This window comes from Triturus cristatus, chromosome 2_1 (genome assembly GCF_964204655.1).
Source record: "Triturus cristatus chromosome 2_1, aTriCri1.1, whole genome shotgun sequence".
Classification (NCBI taxonomy): domain Eukaryota; kingdom Metazoa; phylum Chordata; class Amphibia; order Caudata; family Salamandridae; genus Triturus; species Triturus cristatus.
Genome location: NC_140581.1, coordinates 27,745,755 through 27,759,571, shown reverse-complemented (window position 1 = coordinate 27,759,571; position 13,817 = coordinate 27,745,755).

Sequence of the window (13,817 nt, the reverse complement as noted above, 5' to 3'; positions counted from 1 at the left end):
GCCAACGACCTCGCCCCACTGAAGAACCCACTCACCAGGCCCAGAAGCAAGAAGGCCCCCTGGTTCACCGACGAACTCAAGGACTCCAAGAAGGCCTGCCGCACCCTCGAGAAGGCCTGGCTCCTCGACAAGACCACCGACAACATGACCGCCCTCAAACTCGCCACCCGCAGACATCACCAGCTCATCCGCACCACCAAGAAGAAATCTTTGAAGGAACGACTGGACAAGAACGCCCATGACAGCAAGGAGCTCTTCAACATCGTCAAGGAGTTCTCCAACCCCAGCACCAGCAACAACGACATCACTCCCTCGCAGGACCTCTGCGACTCCCTCGCCTCGTACTTCCACCGCAAGATCGCCGACATCCACAACAGTTTTGGCGCTCCACCCCCGCACCCATCGACCGAACCTACGCACCCCGCCGCTATCCTCCAGACATGGACCAAAGTGACCCTCGAAGACACGACACGCATGATGAACACCATCCACTCCGGATCTCCGACCGACCCATGCCCCCACCATGTCTTCAACAAGGCCGCCTCTACCATCGCACCCCACCTCCGAGACATCATCAACGCCTCCTTCGACACAGCCACCTTCCCAGAGAGCTGGAAGCACGCCGAGCTCAGCGCACTACTGAAGAAACCAACTGCGGACCCGACCGACCTCAAGAACTTCCGCCCTATCTCGCTCCTTCCTTTCCCTGCCAAAGTCATCGAGAAGGTCGTCAACAAGCAGCTGGCTGCCTTCCTCGAGACGAACGGATCCCTCGACCCATCGCAATCCGGATTCAGAGCCAACCACAGCACAGAGACCGCCCTCATCGCAGCCACCGACGACATCCGAGCCCTGCTCGACAAAGGTGAAACAGCGGCACTCATCCTCCTTGACCTCTCCGCAGCATTTGACACTGTCTGCCACCGCACCCTAGTCCAACGCCTCAACGACACCGGCATCCAGGGGATTGCTCTGGAATGGATCATCTCATACCTCTCCGGCAGAACACAGAGAGTACGCCTCCCTCCGTTCCGCTCTGAGGCCACCGAAGTCATCTGCGGCGTCCCGCAAGGATCATCGCTCAGCCCCACTCTCTTCAACATCTACATGAAACCCCTCGCTGCCATCGCACGCCAACACAACCTCAACATCATCTCCTACGCCGATGACACCCAGCTGATTCTCTCCCTGACCAGAGACCCCGACACCGCCAAAGCCGACCTACACGAAGGGATGAAAGATGTCGCCGAATGGATGAACATCAGCCGCCTGAAGTTGAACACGGACAAGACAGAAGTCCTCATCCTGGGACCATCGCCCTCTGCATGGGACGACTCCTGGTGGCCCCCAGCCCTGGGCACCGCACCCAAGCCAACGGACCACGCACGCAACTTGGGCGTCATCCTGGACTCCTCCCTATCGATGACCAGACAAGTCAACGCCGTCTCCTCATCTTGCTTCCACAACCTCCGCAAGATCTTCAGATGGATCCCGACTGAGACCAGGAAGACTGTCACCCAGGCCCTCGTCACCAGCAGACTAGACTACGGAAACACCCTCTACGCCGGTACAACAGCCAAGCTTCAGAAAAGACTTCAGCGTATCCAGAACGCCTCCGCCCGTCTCATCCTGGACGCCCCCCGACGCAGCCACATCTCGAGCCACCTAAGAGACCTGCACTGGCTCCCTGTCAACAAGAGGATCACGTTCAGGCTCCTCACCCACGCACACAAATCCCTCCACGACCTGGGCCCAAGGTACCTCAACGACCGCCTGACCTTCTACACGCCCACCCGACAGCTACGATCCGCGTACCTCGCCCTCGCCGTCGTCCCTCGCATCCAGAGAGCCACCGCTGGAGGAAGATCCTTCTCCTACCTGGCGGCTAAGACATGGAACTCCCTGCCCGTCCACCTGCGGCTGACCCAGGACCACCTCGCCTTCAAGAAACAGCTCAAGACCTGGCTGTTCGAGCAGTAGCAGACCCCCTCCCCCAAGCGCCTTGAGACCCTTCCGGGTGAGTAGTGCGCGATATAAATTCCTTGATTGATTGATTGATTGATAGTCTCACACGCAGGTGCATCTTGTTGATGGGCAGGTGATGGTTGCAGATAGGCTAGTCTCGCACGCAGGTGCATCTTGTTGATGGGCAGCTGATGGTTGCAAATAGTCTAGTCTCACACCAAGGTGCGTCTTGTTGATGGGCAGCTGATGGTTGCAGATAGTCTAGTCTCACACGCAGGTGCGTCTTCTTGATGGGCAGCTGATGGTTGCAGATTGACTAGCCTCGCACGCAGGTGCGTCTTGTTGATGGCCAGCTGATGGTTGCAGATAGTCTAGTCTTACACGCAGGTGCGTCTTGTTAATGGGCAGCTGATGGTTGCAGATAGTCTAGTCACGCACGCTGGTGCGTCTTGTTGATGGGCAGCTGATGGTTGCAGATAGTCTCACACGCAGATGCGTCTTGTTGATGGGCAGCTGATGATTGCAGATAGTCTCTTCTCGCACGCAGGTGCGTCTTTTTGATAGGCAGCTGATGTTGCAGATAGACTAGTCTCACACGCAGGTGCGTCTTGTTGATGGGCAGCTGATGTTTGCAGATAGTCTAGACTCGCACGCAGGTGCGTCTTGTTGATGGGCAGCTGATGGTTGCAGATAGTCTAGTCTCGCACGCAGGTGCGTCTTGTTGATGGCCAGCTGATGGTTGCAGATAGTCTAGTCCCACACGCAGGTGCGTCTTGTTGATGGGCAGCTGATGGTTGCAGATAGTCTAGTCTCACACGCAGGTGCGTCTTGTTGATGGGCAGCCGATGGTTGCTGTTAGAAATGAGGGGGCTCTGGTTGATGCAGGTGTGTACCCACGACAAGCAGGGACCCTTTACTTCTTGTCAGGGAGAAGGATGACTCCCCAGAATAAACCCTGCTCACCCTCTAGGTGCGTGGCGCGAGCAGTCTAGGCTAAGTCTCAGGCGTACACGGTTAAGCAAATGCAATTGCACATACAGTAAACCCCTTGCATGCACCACAAACGGACACCAATCAGGAAGTATATAAAAATAAGCTTTTATGTAGATTCAGCAGATTCAAATACAAGGCCCAGTAACGTTAAACTGATGGGGCCACAACTCTTAGAAATACGGTAAAGTTCTCTTTGTTACGGAAAGTTCTTGGGCGGGCACAAGGTAACTGTGGGCCTCAGCGCACTTTGTGCTAAGGCGGCGACCGGGAAGCACACGGCAGATGACAGGGAAATCAGAACGTTGCGGACCCTGGATCCGATGCGAGCTCGCGGTCGAGTTCGTAAGTACAGTACCTTGTTTCTTGACGCAAAGGCGGGTGCGGGATTTCAGCGGCTCTTCGACAGAAGGGCGAGGCGGCGTCCGGGGCTCCCACACTTCACGATGAGGGTCTGATCTTCAGGCTCACGACAAGAGCGGGGTGTTGCAGGTGGCGGGTGAACAAAGCGGGGCAGCCGGGCACGCAGGTTACGTCCGGGCCGTCCGAGGCTTGGAGATGCTCACAACGCCGATTCCGGCGGGAGGGGTGAAGGTGCACAGCGAGCCTCCGGCGAGCGAGGTGACAGGGGCAGCCCAGCACAGCGTAGGGGGAGCGGCTCAGATCGAGCGAGGCTCTTCCCAAGGCGGGGGCGGCTAAGCAGTCCTGGTCACGACTCAAGGAGGGACTGGGGCACGAGGGTCACAGCTCCGGCGAGGGAAAGGACACCACAGTCCAGCGGCAGGCGGGTGAAGATCAGGTAGAGCCCAATGGTCCTGGGGCTCTGTTCAGGGGGCAAGCTCAGTTCCAAGCCCTTGGAGATCGTTTTGGAAAGCACAAGTCTTGAAAGTAAAAATAAAGCAAAGTCTTCAGCAAAAGGTTCCTTTTCTCTCCTTTGGCAGCAAGGTCACCACTGCAGGCCAGTCCCCCAGGATAGGGACAGTCTTCCTCCTTACAGCTTTCCCGGTGCCTCCTCCTCAGGCAGAGATTCTTCTTGGTCAAAAGCGGATCTAGTTTCTTAGGAGCAGGGCTCCTACATTTATACAGCAAATCTTTTGTTCTCCCAGGCCAGGGGGGCCCTTGCCTAGTCCAGTCCGGTTTCTGAGCACTTTGTTTACGTGATGCAGGCTTCTTCTTTCAGAGTGCAGGGCAGAGTCATCAGACGCTCCACAGGGGGCGGAGCCGGCATTGTGGTGGCAGAGAACTGTCCTATTCAGAGCCTAGGAGTACTCCTCCCACCCATCTACATGTCGATCGTCCTATTCACCACCAGGCTACCTAGCCCTGCCCATCTGGGTTCCCCCAGCCCTGTCACTCCCACTAGCCAGACATCAGATACACATCACGCAGAGGCGGGCTGAAATGTTTAGGCAAGCAAAGGCCAGCTTTCTAAAAGCGTCATTTGCAAACGCGGAATATTAAAATAAACCTTGGGAAAAGATGTACCTTATTATTCCGAGTTCAGGCATACTAAACTCGATCTTCTACCATGTTCCCTGGGTCGACTAGGATCATAGGATGTAACAATCCCAGCCGTCCATACTGGCCTATGAGAACAGGGTAGCCTTGCAGTAGTGAACAACAAGATGGCGGTAATTCACTACTAGGACATGCCATGCATCTAGGCTTGTCCTACCTTATGCTTAAAACGCCCCCTGCCCGTGGGCCTACCAGAGGGGTGACTAACATGCAGCTAAGGGAAGGTTTTAGGGACCGGCAAGTGTGGGCACTTGCCAGTCAGCATGTCAGTACCAGACTGCACGCAGGTTCTGCGATGGCAGACCTAGGAAGGCTCTCACCTCTGTCTGGGTTTTGGGCGCCTCCCAATTAAGGATGGTTTCTATCTTGGGCTGAAGGGGTGCCACCTGGCCACTCCCAACTTGGTTCCCCAAGTACACCACGGAACCCTGCCCGATCTGGCATTTACTCGCCTTGATCGTGAGGCCTGCCTTGCGCAGCGCCATCAACACTTCCCAGAGGTGCCGCAGGTGTTCTTCCCACGTGGAGCTGAACACCGCGATGTCATCCAGGTAGGCTGCACTGAACGAATCCAGCCCAGCCAACACCTGGTTGACCAATCTCTGAAAGGTGGCAGGGGCATTCTTCACCCCAAAGGGCATAACCCGGAACTGGTAGTGCCCATCTGGGGTGGAAAATGCTGACCTCTCTTTGGCCCCCTCGGTCAAGGCGATCTGCCAATACCCAGACGTTAAATCAAACGTGCTGAGGTAATGGGCAGCCCCTAGCCGATCTATGAGCTCATCAGCTCTGGGGATGGGGTGTGCGTCAGTCCTAGTGACTGAATTGAGTCCCCTGTAGTCCACACAGAACCGGAGTTCGGGTGTGGCTCCCGGCGCTGCAGCCTTTGGGACCAAGACCACTGGGCTGGCCCAAGGACTGCTGGAAGACTCAATTACCCCGAGTGCAAACATCTTGGAGACCTCCTCCTTGATGCATGTCCTCACCCTGTCAGTCACCCTGTAGGCCTTGTGCCGCACAGGTGTACTATCCCCAGTGTCCACATCATGGACGCACCAATCTGTGACACCGGGAACCAGGGAAAACAGGTCAGAAAATTATCCCAGCAACTGGCGACAATCATTCTGTTGCTCAGGGGTCAGGGTGGAAGAGAGGATGACACCATCCACTGACCCATCTTGCTCCTTGGCTGACAGGAGGTCAGGAAGAGGTTCTGTCTCCTCTTCCATCCCAGCATCTGTTGCCAAGAGCATGCCCACTTGGGACCTCTCCAAGTGGGGCTTGAGGCGGTTCACATGTAGGAACCGTAAGGGGTTCCTAGGAGACTTCAGATCCACCACGTAGGTAACAGGACTCTTGCGCTCCACCACCTCAAAGGGACCGGTCCACTTATCCTGGAGCGCACACGGCTCCACGGGGGCCAAGACCCATACCTTCTGTCCAGGCTGAAGCTCTACCAGAGTGGCATTCTGGTCGTACAACCGCTTCATCTCCTCCTGGCTGGCTTCCAGATTTGCCTCAGCAAGTTGCCTGAATCGCCTAGTCTGATTCCTGAAGGCCAGCATGTAGCTATATACATTCTGGGGAGGTTTCCTGGGAGATTGCTCCCAGCCTTCCTTGACCAGACTTAGAGGTCCTCTGACTGGGTGACCATACAGAAGCTCAAAGGGACTGAACCCCAGAGACTTCGGTGGCACCTCACGGCAAGCGAAGAGAAGGCATGGTAAGAGGACGTCCCACTTACGCCTCATGTGTCTTTCCAGGCCCATTATCATGCCTTTGAGGGTTTGGTTGAATCTCTCATCCAACCCGTTTCCTTGGGGGTGGTAAGGTGTGGTGAACTTGTAGGTTACACCACACTCTTGCCAAAGGGATTTCATGTATTTGGACATGAAATTGGTACCTTGGTCAGACACCACCTCTAGAGGGAATCCCACTCGGGAGAAAATTCCCATCAGTGCACGTCCCACCACGGGGGCCGTCACTGTCCTCAGAGGAATGGCTTCCGGGTACCGGGTGGCATGGTCCACCAGGACCAGGATGAACCTATTGCCCATCGCTGTCCTGGGGTCCAGGGGCCCTACAATGTCAATCCCCACTCGCTGGAATGGGGTACCGACCACAGGGAATGGCTGGAGTGGAGCCTTCTGCTTCCTTCCACTCTTTCCACTTGCCTGGCAAGTCTGGCATGTCCTGCAGTGAGTATCTGAACTCCTGCGCATTTGAGGCCAATAAAAGTGGGTGACAAGCCTTTCCAAGGTCTTGTCCTGCTCCAAATGCCCTGCCAATGGCACATCGTGAGCCAGCCCCAGTAGGAAGGCTCTGAAGTCCTGGGGTACCACCAGCGCACGGGCTGACCCAGGCTCAGCAACCTTAGGCTCTGTATATAGGAGGTCGTTCTCCCAGTAAACGAAATGTGATCCTGACTGATCACCTGCGGCCTGGTCTGCAGCCTGCTGCCGCATACCCACGAGAGAAGGGCACTCCTTCTGCGCCTTACAAAAGTCCTCCCTGGTGGGACCTCCTTCCTGCTGCCAATGGGTCAGCTCCGGCAGGTCTCCCAGTTCAGCTAGCTGCTCCCCTGTAGGCTCCAGGGCATCCCCCTCAAGGTCTGCTTCCTCCTGGACCGTGGGAACTTCAGGGGCCGGCTTCCCGCGCCCCTTGCTCCTTCTCTCTGAGGCCGGTTCCTGGGCCTCCCTCTCAGGCTCCAGAACCTCTTGAGTACCTCTACTGGCTGCCATGGACCGTGTGGTGACACACGCCCAATCCGGCATACCCAACATCTCCAGGTGAGCACTCCGCTCCACCTTAGCCCAAGGTGAGCTCTCCAAATCGTTCCCTAACAAACAGTCTACAGGCATGGCGGGCCTCACAGCTACCTGAAGAGTACCAGAGACCCCCCCCCCCACTCAAAGGGAACCTGAGCCACCTTGCAGTGCCTCTCTGTGTTGTCAGCGGCAACAACGGGATAGAATGCATTGGGGACCACCTGTTCCTGAGACACCAGGTGACACCTGACAGCTGTCACACTGGCTCCTGTATCTCTAAGAGCTTCCACTCTATGGCCATTTATGGTCACCCACTGCCTGTACTTCTTAGCGTTCTCAGGCAGCTGGGTTGGAGGGACCACTTCACGGTCTCCTAGCGAGACAAGGGACATCTCTGCGGGACCCCACCCACCTTGGATATCCCTCTCCTCCACCAAGGCTACACTAGTCACCTGCCAGGGTGGAGCACCAGTGGGTGCAGGTTTACCAAACAATGGACACTTTACATCAGAGGCAAAATGCCCCAAATTGTTACACCTGTAACATCTTACGGGCCCCTTCTGAACAGGAGGACCTGTCGGGGCCCCGGTCGGTTTCTGGGGTGGGGGAGGCTGAGAACCCTTCCCTTGGTTCCCTTTGGGACTACTTTGGGGCCCTTTTGGGAACTGCTTCTGTTTACCCCTGTCCCCCCCACTCTTCTGCTGGGGACCCTGCCCACCTTTGGCGGAATCCCCCACGGGACCCTTGTGGCTCCTGGTACTGACCCAGCGGTCCGCCTCCTCAGCAAACTTCCTAGGGTTAGTCAGCCTACTATCTATCAGGTGCTGGTGCAGCTCAGGAAAACAATTACTGGACAAGTGCTCCCATGCCATTAAATCAAGAAGCCCTTGATAATCATTTACCTTACTACCTTTTACCCAACCATCCAGCGCTCTGCAAAAGAAAGTCACATACTCCACATACGTACTATTGGGAATCTTAGTGCAACCCCTGAACCTCTGTCTATATAACTCAGGGGTCAACCCATACCTAGTCATCAATGCTTCCTTCATATGGGCGTAAGAATTATGAACATCAGCAGGTAAATCTAACAGTGTGTCCCGCCCTTCACTCAGGAACCGTCCCCACAATCCCGCTCCCCAATCTCTCTCAGGGACCCGGTGGGAAGACATGGCTACCTCGTAGGCTCTGAACCACTGTCCAATGTCGTCATTCTTAAAGAACTCCTTCACTACATCCTTGGGAATATAAACTCTTGGTTCCGCCGGTACTGGCGGTGTGCTGCCACCAGAGGGATTAAGCTCCAAACTTTTTGCTTTCAGCTCCAGCTCCCTCAGCTTCATTTCATGCTTTAACTCTAGTTTCTTTTCTTCCATGGCTAATCTTTGTTTTTCCATATCCATCTGCCCATTAAGTTTTGCCATCTCCACTTCGTGTGCCCGAATTGCTCCCTGTCTGCCAACTCTTCTGGCGACAGACCTCTGCCAAACTCATGGACACTTTCTGGTGGAACCATTTTCACCTGATTCTCTGGTGCCTTCGACTCATACCAGGCCCTCAGCGCCTTCACGAGTTGGGCCTTGTTTTTCAATCCAGTTTGGACAATTCTGAACTTGGAGCAAAAACCTTTCAATTCTTCATTAGTATGATTCTGAAGTGCGCCTTCTTCCCAATCTATATCCTCAAATCCAGAGATTATGGAAGCTGCCCTTCCGGCGGGAAGTGAACCAGGCATGGCTCTAACAACGGAGATTCTTGGTAAAACAAAAACAACTGCTAGTCTTGTGGCTGTGTTACTGGTCTGCTCTCACTACGTGGTGATCAGTGGTTCACTATACGCAAACCACAAATGCAAATCCGTAAATCCTCACCGCTGCCACCAATGTTAGAAATGAGGGGGCTCTGGTTGATGCAGGTGTGTACCCACAACAAGCAGGGACCCTTTACTTCTTGTCAGGGCGAAGGATGACTCCCCAGAATAACCCCTGCTCACCCTCTAGGTGCGTGGCGCGAGCAGTCTAGGCTAAGTCTCAGGCGTACACGGTTAAGCAAATGCAATTACACATACAGTAAACCCCTTGCATGCACCACAAACGGACACCAATCAGGAAGTATATAAAAATAAGCTTTTATGTAGATTCAGCAGATTCAAATACAAGGCCCAGTAACGTTAAACTGATGAGGCCACAACTCTTAGAAATACGGTAAAGTTCTCTTTGTTACGGAAAGTTCTTAGGCGGGCACAAGGTAACTGTGGGCCTCAGCGCACTTTGTGCTGAGGCGGCGACCGGGAAGCACACGGCAGATGACAGGGAAATCAGAACGTTGCGGACCCTGGATCCGATGCGAGCTCACGGTCGAGTTCGTAAGTACAGTACCTTGTTTCTTGACGCAAAGGCGGGTGCGGGATTTCAGCGGCTCTTCGACAGAAGGGCGAGGCGGCGTCCGGGGCTCCCACACTTCACGATGAGGGTCTGATCTTCAGGCTCACGACAAGAGCGGGGTGTTGCAGGTGGCGGGTGAACAAAGCGGGGCAGCCGGGCACGCAGGTTACGTCCGGGCCGTCCGAGGCTTGGAGATGCTCACAACGCCGATTCCGGCGGGAGGGGTGAAGGTGCACAGCGAGCCTCCGGCGAGCGAGGTGACAGGGGCAGCCCAGCACAGCATAGGGGGAGCGGCTCAGATCGAGCGAGGCTCTTCCCAAGGCGGGGGCGGCTAAGCAGTCCTGGTCACGACTCAAGGAGGGACTGGGGCACGAGGGTCACAGCTCCGGCGAAGGAAAGGACACCACAGTCCAGCGGCAGGCGGGTCAAGATCAGGTAGAGCCCAATGGTCCTGGGGCTCTGTTCAGGGGGCAAGCTCAGTTCCAAGCCCTTGGAGATCGTTTTGGAAAGCACAAGTCTTGAAAGTAAAAATAAAGCAAAGTCTTCAGCAAAAGGTTCCTTTTCTCTCATTTATACAGCAAATCTTTTGTTCTCCCAGGCCAGGGGGGCCCTTGCCTAGTCCAGTCCGGTTTCTAAGCACTTTGTTTACGTGATGCAGGCTTCTTCTTTCAGAGTGCAGGGCAGAGTCATCAGACGCTCCACAGGGGGCGGAGCCGGCATTGTGGTGGCAGAGCACTGTCCTATTCAGAGCCTAGGAGTACTCCTCCCACCCATCTACCTGTCGATCGTCCTATTCACCACCAGGCTACCTAGCCCTGCCCATCTGGGTTCCCCCAGCCCTGTCACTCCCACCAGCCAGACATCAGATACACATCACGCAGAGGCGGGCTGAAATGTTTAGGCAAGCAAAGGCCAGCTTTCTAAAAGCGTCATTTGCAAACGCGGAATATTAAAATAAACCTTGGGAAAAGATGTACCTTATTATTCCGAGTTCAGGCATACTAAACTCGATCTTCTACCATGTTTCCTGGGTCGGCTAGGATCATAGGATGTAACAATCCCAGCCGCCCATACTGGCCTATGAGAACAGGGTAGCCTTGCAGTAGTGAACAACAAGATGGCGGTAATTCACTACTAGGACATGCCACGCATCTAGGCTTGTCCTACCTTATGCTTACAACGCACCCTGCCCGTGGCCCTACCAGAGGGGTGACTAACATGCAGCTAAGGGAAGGTTTTAGGGACCGGCAAGTGTGGGCACTTGCCAGTCAGCATGTCAGTACCAGACTGCACGCAGGTTCTGCGATGGCAGACCTTAGACATATTTTACCGGCCTCTTCTGTTGGTGGCACAACCCGTGCTGCAAGCCCACCAGCGGTGTTTGCATTTACATGCCCTGGGGCTCCTGGCGCACTTTACTGGGGTCTGACAGTAAACCAAACAATCCAATCATGGAATCCAACCAACATATATAATTTACATAGGGAGCACTCGCACCGCGACACTGGTTGGCAGTGGCACAGCGCGCTGAGCGGCCAACACCATAAAACACATGAGGCACAGCGACAAAAAGAGGGAGGGAGACTCACGCCAAGGTGCCAGGTCTAACAGTTGCTGACAGTTGTTAGACCCGGCCCTCGGAACATAGCCATCCCTGTCCCCGCACCACACAACCTGACCCCTGCACCTCACGCAGCCCCCGAGCCCACGGCCTAGCCGATCCTTCCCACCAGAACACACACACACCCGACCCAGACTCCCCCGTCCGTGGCCTTCCTCCTATCGGCCACACCGGGCCCGCGTGCCCACTTCATGCACCAAGATGGCCGCCCGGCCCCAGCGCGACCCTGGCCCAGAGGCGCCACTCCGGCTGGGGGACATCGCGCTCCCATTGGGATGAGAGAGGGAGGAGCAGTTTCCATCGCACCTCTGAGCTCCCCTGGGAAGGTGGGTTTCGATCGGCCCGCCGGCCTCCCCGAGGGCTGGCTCCATGCCTGCTGGGTGTCTGGGACTCCTCCCGACCCGGCCCTGAAAGGATCAAAAGACAATGGCAGGAAACCCCGACAAGCGGCCCCCAGGTGACAAGACCCCTGCCTGCACAGACTCCGGACATCAAAGAGGAGTCGTCCTATAACAAGGGGTGCTCTGGGACTGTCTGGCAGATTCGCCTTTGGAACACCTGAGCCCTGCTGAGTGACTCGCGGCTCCCTGAAGATCGTAAGACCTCCGAACTTGTGCTTGAGCCTGCTGCGTGACTCGGGGCTCCCTGAAGATCGTAAGACCTCCGAACTCGTGCTTGAGCCCTGCTGAGTGACTCGCGGCTCCCTGAAGATCGTAAGACCTCCGAACGTGTACTTGAGCCCTGCTGAGTGACTCGCGGTTCCCACAGACTCTCTTGGTCCCGCCGGACCCCAACGACGACAAGCGTATCCCCCAGCTCGAGGATTGTGAGCTGTGCGCCGGGTACGCTCCTGCATTTGATCCATATCCCCAAAGACTGTTCCGCTACCTCCTACCCCCTCCAAGACTCTGTGAGCCCTCGCTCCACTTGTATATATTTGCCTTGCTGATCATAAAGATCCTACAACTCCGATCTGATAAAGATTTCTTCTTAAGAACTCCCGGTGTGGTGTCTCTTTGTCGTGTGGTGCCGAGTGTACGATCCTAGATACGAGATTCCTCCCCTGAGGAGTCTCCCGCCAGTGCCCGGCTACGATACCTCGAGGGTTGGTCTCAGGATAGTCAGGGCCCCCTCCGGGCTCCTCTGAGGTCGCCTTCTAACATTGGTGGCAAGCGACGGGATTCGGGCCCATAATCTAGAGATCGTACTGTGAACGGCTGACGCACTACCGACAAAGATGGCAGAAGGAAACGCCGTGGTTCTCACAGAAAACAACACCAGTACCGTGTTCCAGGCGGAACAACTGGAGGAGTACACACACAGAGAACTGAAGCAATTCTGCAAAGAACTCAAAATCGCTACCACTGGTCTCAACACCAAAGAAGATATGCAGAAGGCACTGAAAGCTTGGGTGGATTCAGGAGCCCCCCGCCCAGAAGGAGCGGTGGAGCCCCACGACGAAGCTGGACCCTCCCAAGGAGAACGCAGCAGCAACCAGGTGCGAAACTTCGTACCAGACGGGGGCCTATCCCCGGAGGAACTCGCAGACAGAGAAAGAAGTCGCCATCACGAACTCGAATTAGCCAAACTCAAAATTGAGGGCGAGTTGAAATTAGCCGAGAAAAAGCTAGCAGTGGAACAGATGCGGGTGCAAGGAGAACTAGAAGAGAAGAAACTCCAACGGGAACACGAAGGAAGGAGACTTCAACTGGAGCACGAACGCAGCTTGAAGGAAATGGAGCTAAAAGCAAAAAGCGAAGAAGCGCGGCCCCCTGGGGAACCGAGAGGCTGCCTCCCCGGCGGAACAGAAGGTCCACATCCCCAAGGATGTGGTCAAAGAATATTACAAACACGATGACATTCAACAGTGGTTCAGGGCCTACGAGGTCGCCATGACCTCCCATCGGGTCCCGCAGAAGGATTGGGGGGCCGGGTTGTGGGTACGATTCCTGAGCGAAGGGAGAGACACCCTGCTCGATCTACCAACCTCCATGCAGACCTCCTACGACCACATGAAAGAGGCCCTCCTCACAAGGTACGGCCTCACCCCGGAGATGTACCGCCAGCGGTTCCGGGACTGCAGGAAGATCCCGGGCACCACCTGGGTGGAGTATGTGAACTTCTTCAGCCGCGCATTCGATGGGTGGATCAAGGGCAGCAAGGTAACCACCCTAGAAGAACTAACAGACCTTATGTTGTGGGAACACCTGGCTCCGAACTGCTTTGTAGAACTGCGCCAGCATCTGCTCGACAGCAAGCTCACGGATCCGAGGAAGCTGGCTGTCGAGGCGGATCGCTGGACCAACACCCGGGTCTCCCGGGGCCCTGTAGGAGAGTACCCCCGAGCCAGTCAGGGACCACCCCGCCAGAGAGGAGGGGGGAACCAGGGAGGGCAGAGAGAGTCCCAGTCCAGTCCCCCGAAGACCCAACCTCCGCCTTTCCCAGCACCCCCACCAGCTGTATCCGGCCCCCCCCTGAGACGGGGGCACCGGGTGACCATCACTTGTTTCTGTTGTCAGAAGCCCGGGCATTACGCCAACGACCCTGAATGCCCAATGGCCCCACACACCA